Source organism: Amphibalanus amphitrite, unplaced genomic scaffold (genome assembly GCF_019059575.1).
Source record: "Amphibalanus amphitrite isolate SeventyFive unplaced genomic scaffold, NRLGWU_Aamphi_draft 000430F_arrow, whole genome shotgun sequence".
Classification (NCBI taxonomy): Eukaryota; Metazoa; Arthropoda; class Thecostraca; order Balanomorpha; family Balanidae; genus Amphibalanus; species Amphibalanus amphitrite.
Window position 1 is genome coordinate 358,709 of NW_024881924.1, and position 6,216 is coordinate 364,924.

The window sequence follows — 6,216 nt, forward strand, 5'->3', positions numbered from 1 at the left end:
CCATTTTAAACCTCTGGTTTATGTCCTGATTTAACCACAAGTGCTCATCCGGCCCGGAGGACTATGTTACGTTTAGTGTGAGGTGATCGGGCAAAAAAGAGAATGTTGGATGAGATACACCTTTTTATTAAAATAAAATTACTCAACGGACGATCGGAACAACTGAGCAACCGCTTCAGGTAGGTAATATATGCGACGGCCACGGTAAGCCAGCGCTCACGATACACAATATAAGGTAGGTACGCGGCGGCCACGGTAAACCAGCGCTGGACGATGTGTAACAAAGGTAGGTATAGTCTCACCTGCAGCGAGCAAGTCTCGACCGGCGGCCGTCGGCGCACGATGCCAACTCCCCCGAGCCGAGCCGAGCGACCCGAGGTCACTGCCGGTCACGTGACCGCGCCCCGGGCCCTCACGCATGCGCCGCCGCTCCGCACCCGCGCGCGCGCTGGCCGGCGCCGGCCGGCCGCGATCGGCCCCGCAAGCAAGCAATCCTAACAGATGTCAAAAATGGAATTATCTTCAAATTACGCCTACACTACTCCAATGAAACACATTACAACGCTCGGGTGTGTTAAACTTCATGGCTTGCGCTGTTAGGTAAATCACACTTTGGTGCTGGCTATCTTCACACCTTGGTGTTGCTTACACATTTCCCTTTCCACCAGTAAAACTCACAAAGGTGTGATCTAAAGTATTTTGTGCTAATGTGTACGTCACACTTGCCAGGGTGTCACGTACACATCTGCACTGCTCCTGTGTATATCACACCTTGGTGTGATGTACACATCGGCAGTGTTTTGTGTCCGTAACACCCCGTGGTGTGATATACACGCGTCCTAAACAAAAACCACAAAAACTGACCCCGCGTTCGATGTCTCTCGGACGGCGAAGATTCTACGCCGTCCGGCCAATCACGTTTCATAACCGCAGCCGAGCCCCCGCTGACATTGGACGTTATTGGCCGGACGGCAAAGAATCTTTGCCGTCCGGGAGACATCGAACGCCGCCTAAGATGTAAAAAATAGCTGCACCCGCGTAGAATGTTCTTCGTCCGAGGAGACATCGAACGCGGCCTTGGCCCTGTTTCACCGGTGATAGCAGCACGCTGCTTTTACACGTGTCAAATTGGGTTTCCATGGAAACATCAACAGGCCCCATTGCTCCAACACTACCACAAGTGTGACGTCAGCTTGCTTTTTTCTTTTAGTTTGAATGGCACCTAATGGTAGTCATTTCGCACTATTTTTGGTAGATGTTTAGGCATCCCTACTAAATCTAGAATGATTTTAGTATATTATGGAGAAATAAACTACAATACTAGTCTGTACTAGCTACAGATTGTTTGTTGCCAGGTCGATTAGCGTCTGTTTCGGCGCATGCGTTTTGAGAGGACCGATAGGACGCAAGGCGCGCTTCTTGGACGGATTTGGCAAGGAATTTGGATAGATTGATTTACGTACGGCCTCAGCGTGTGCCGATCATCCTGCCTTTTCTTGTCCAAGAGTGAACTGAGCCGTGAGCGAGGTTCTTAGCATGGAGTGATGACGATTTCCGCGAGGATGCCAGGTCGATTAGCGTTTTGAGAGGACCGATAGGACGCAAGGCGCGCTTCTTGGACGGATTTGGCAAGGAATTTGGATAGATTGATTTACGTACGGCCTCAGCGTGTGCCGATCATCCTGCCTTTTCTTGTCCAAGAGTGAACTGAGCCTACCGTCCGCCCAAGCGTACTGGTCCGCCAGTGCTGCTGTCTTTATTCTGTCAGGTTATCTAACGGCGCTATGGGCATGTAGGTACAGCATTGCAGTAGCAAATGCTTAATCTAAATGTGCGGTGGCATTTTCCCATGCTTAGTACCCAGTAAACATGACGACGTCGGCCCGACGTCGGGCCGAGGCTCGGCCCGACGTCGGCCCAACGTCGGTTCAACCTCGGCCCGACATCGGCTGGACGTCGGATATGCCCGCATGTTCCGACGTCCAGCCGAAGTCCAGCCGGCCGAGATCGTTTGCCGAGGTTGACGAGATCGTTTGTCGTTGGACTGACGGGGCCGACGTCGGCATGTTTATTGGGACAACGCGCCAAAAATATCAACCGGCGGCGGGATTCGAGCCCCCCAGTCGCCGACGTCGGCATGTTTACTGGGACAACACGCCAAAAGCATCAGCCGGCGATGGGATTCGAGCCCCGTGTCATTTGAACGCGAGGTTAGTGCGCTAACCACTACACCACGCAGCCGGATAGCGAACTTAGTTTGTTTTGTTGGGTTATGCCCTTTCGGTCTGACAAGACCATTTCAGAGCCGGAAGGATGATAGGATGGAGACATTGGTCTTCTTGGCGAGCACCCTGGGTCCAGTTCATATAGAGTCCCTGGTCCCATCATAGGCGTAGGAACGTTTTCGAAAGTGGGGGGGCCAGGGTCCCAGAGGTCCAAAACCTAACCTACCCCCAAAATCCGATTTCTCCTCGGATTTCGGCCACTTTGTTTTCGCAAACATGCTCAGAGGTAAAAAAAAAATCGAGAAAAAAAGAAAAAAAAATGGTTGAAATTTCAGGGAGTCTCCCGTCCATAAGCTCAAACTGATGGACGCGTTCCCCTGACCTCCGCAGCCGTTGGCACCCATGCAAATTCCAGAGGCATCCAGCAACTTTTCATTACGAGCAAGCGTGAAACGTGCAAAGCGAGTCTTTTCTATATACCTATAAAAATCAGCATGAACGGCCCAGCTAGGCTCAGCCAGGCCTATAACGTTTTTAAGAGGTTTTATATCAGCGACCACTGCAACTGGGCTGATTGACTATCACTTATCAGAGGCCGGTGTGGGATTTTTAGACGGTCTGGGCCTTCAGAGGCCAGTTTAACCCTCCACGGCCCGGTCCTATAGGTTTTCTACATACGCGCTGGCCGAAGGGGCGGGCCGGCGGGTACGACCCCCTCGCCGTTTCGCCCCAGGTGGAGCTAGCGCGTCGCGGTAAAACGAGCGTGTGCGCCGTTACGGGACGCAGAGATCGATACCCGATTTTATGGTCCTAGGTCAACCGGTGACCTCTGACACCGTTCCGTGCTTCTATCCTCAGGATACTGAAATCCTTCTCCTCCACACCGCAACCCCCTCCGGGCTGGACAGGCAACTTTATCTCATGCGGGCTGCTCCCTTGGAGCGGCACCGCTGCTCCCGAGGGAGCGCACCCCGTAGCCGGGTGCAGTGAGTGCCTTGGGGCTGGGTGGCCTGTCCTCTGGACGGGCTCAGCCCCGGCGACTCACTAGGGTGCCTGCCCAGACCAATGTCCCCCCATATATCCTATCATCCTTCCGGCTCTGAAATGGTCTCATTGGACCGAAAGGGCCTAACCCAACAAAACAAACAAAAACCGGTGACCTCTGAGGTCAGGTCAAGTGCCTCAAGGCACGGTTCCGTTTTTGGTGAATAACTTCGCAAAAAATGGCCGCAGAGCCGCGATTTTGCCAGCATCGTGTTCGCCTCTCTCAGGCGCGTCGAATGATATACTTTTTGTTTGGGTGAGGTAAACTTAGGGTGTTGACCTCGGGTCACGGTCAGGTCGGCGTCCCCAGGTCACGAAATTGGTCGAAGGAGGTCATGTCGCATATCATTCGATTCGGCAGGTCTTCTTGAGTCCATAGGTGGCTTTCCCGACTCGCTAGCTCAATTTGATCGGTACCTAGTTATTGACGAAAAACTAATAAGACCCTTATATATTATAGTGCATGTATGGCCTAAACTTTTGAATTCTTTTTAAAAGGGGAAAAAACGCAAGAAATTACCCAACGTTTCGCATTTATTGCTTAGTCATGGGTCTTCGCACTCGAAGACCCATGACTAAGCAATAAATGCGAAACGTTGGGTAATTTCTTGCGTTTTTTCCCCTTTTAAAAAGAATTCAAAAGTTTAGGCCATACATGCACTATAATATGTCACACCTGTCTATTGATAATCCTCAAGACCCTTATAACTTCATAAATGACGTCGCGCAAGGTCAACATTGCAAAAGTGACGCATCGAACCTTGCAAGGAGTGCATGAAATCACGATTCGGTGTGCTTGAGATAGTTGGAGATCGATCATTCCCGGCGCCAGAAAAAGTTTTCAGTTTATCCCCATTGACTTATACCTAATGGTGAGGTCACGAAAATGACCTGACCTCATATGAACTTTAGGAAAAATCCGAGATATACATTATACAAGTTGAAAGACTCCTATTGGATACTAGGTCCTCCAAGGTTCATTTCCCTGTGAAATCTCCTCTGGCAGTGAGGGCGTTGCGAAGTTGCGACATCTGAAGACCGTGCAGAGGTCACTTATGACCACATGGGTCAGTGACCTGATCTGACCCGAAAATGCGGTTGGTGTCAAAAGATCCCGTTTGATTCAAAGGTCAGGTATGCCAAGCTTCAGCTCTCTATCGCCGGCGTGTTCGGAGCTATCGCGAAAAAAACTATGGAGGGGCGGCACCCCCCCCCCCCCCGGCTGGCGAGGGTTAAGGCCCTCAGAGACCAGTACAGGGCCTGCAAAGGGCAGGATGAGACCTTAAGATGCCGACTTGGGCCATCAGAGGCTAATGTGGGTCCTTACAGGCCAGTATGGGCCCTCAGAGGTCAGTGTGGGACCCTAAAATGCCGGCATGGGCCGGTGTTGGACCCCAGAGGCCAGCAGAAGACCCTCAAAAACCAAGATGGGCCTCAGAGGCCAGCATCGGGTCTTCAGAATCCAGTGCAAGGCCCTCAGAGACTAATGCGTGTCCTTACAGGCTAGCATGGGCCCTTAGAGGTCAGTGTGGGGCCGTAACAGACCGGCATGGGAGGGACTTGGAACCTAGAGACCAGCGGAGGGCCCTCATAGGCCAAGGTGGGCCCTCAGAGGCCGATGCGGACCGTTGGAGACCGGCATCGGATCTCCGGAATCCAGTGCGGGGCCCTTAGAGGTCAATGTGGGACCCTAAAATACCGGCATGGGCCGGTGTTGGAACCCAGAGACCAGCAGAAGGCCCTCAAAAACCAAGATGGGCCTCAGAGGCCGGCATCAGGTCTTCAGAATCCCGTGCAAGGCCTCATAGGCTAATGTGGGTCCTTACAGGTCAGCATGGGCCCTTAGAGGTCAGTGTGGGGCCCTAAAAGACCGGCATGGGCCGGCGTTGGACCCCTCAGGCCAAGGTGGACCCTCAGAGGCCGATGCGGACCCTTAGAGGCCGGCATCGGGTCTTCAGAATTCAGTGCGGGGCCCTCAAAGGCACCTAAAGGCACCCCAGAGACAGAAATGAGGCCACCAGAGGCCGGTGTGAGGCCCTCAGACGCCGGCTGGGCCCTTGAGGCCGGTTTAGGGGCCCTCAAATGAGGTCAATGTGGGTTCTCAGCGGTCAATGTGGGCGCTTGACCGCCACTGAAGGGCCCTCCGAGATCAGTGTAGGACCCTCAAAGACTGGTTTGGGAGCTGTTAATAGCTAGCGTGGGATTCTTGAGTCTCGTGACAATCGAATAAGGGCCAGAGCCCCATACGCCCATGGGGGCCCATTGGTTGTTTGGGGGGGCCAAATGATATGATGGCCCCCTGATTAGCCTTTGGAGGGGGGAAGGGCATGGCCCTGATCCCCCTCTGCGACCGTCACTGCACTGAAAGTGGAAGGGGGAGGGGCAGAAACAGACATTGCTGGCCCCCAGCCTGTTTGAAACGAGGCTGAGGCACGGTCACCCTGGCCCCCAGCTAGTACGTCTTTGACGAACTATGCCGACCCCAAGCAGATAAGGTCAAGCGGTAACCGGACAAAAAGTCAAAAGGAATAAAGTCAAAAGACAAATAGTCAAAAGACAAAAAGTCAAATGCAAAATGTCAAACGGGATAAAAGTCAAAAAGATAAAAGTCAAAACGGATAAAAGTCAAAAGACAAAAAGTCAAAAGCAAAAAGTCAAAATGTGCAAAAGTCAAAAACGCAAAAAGTCAAATGACAAAAAGTCAAAAATGCAAAAAGTCAAAAATTAAAAAGTCAAAAGGATAAAAGTCAAAATGGAAAAAAGTCAAAAGACAAAAAGTCAAAAGCAAAAAGTCAAAACGTGTAAAAGTCAAAAGACAAAAAGTCAAAAATGCAAAAAGTCAAAAGGATTAAAGTCAAAATGGAAAAAAGTCAAAAGACAAAAAGTCAAAACGAGTAAAAGTCAAAAGACAAAAAAGTCAAAACGGAATAAAGTCAAAAGACAAAAA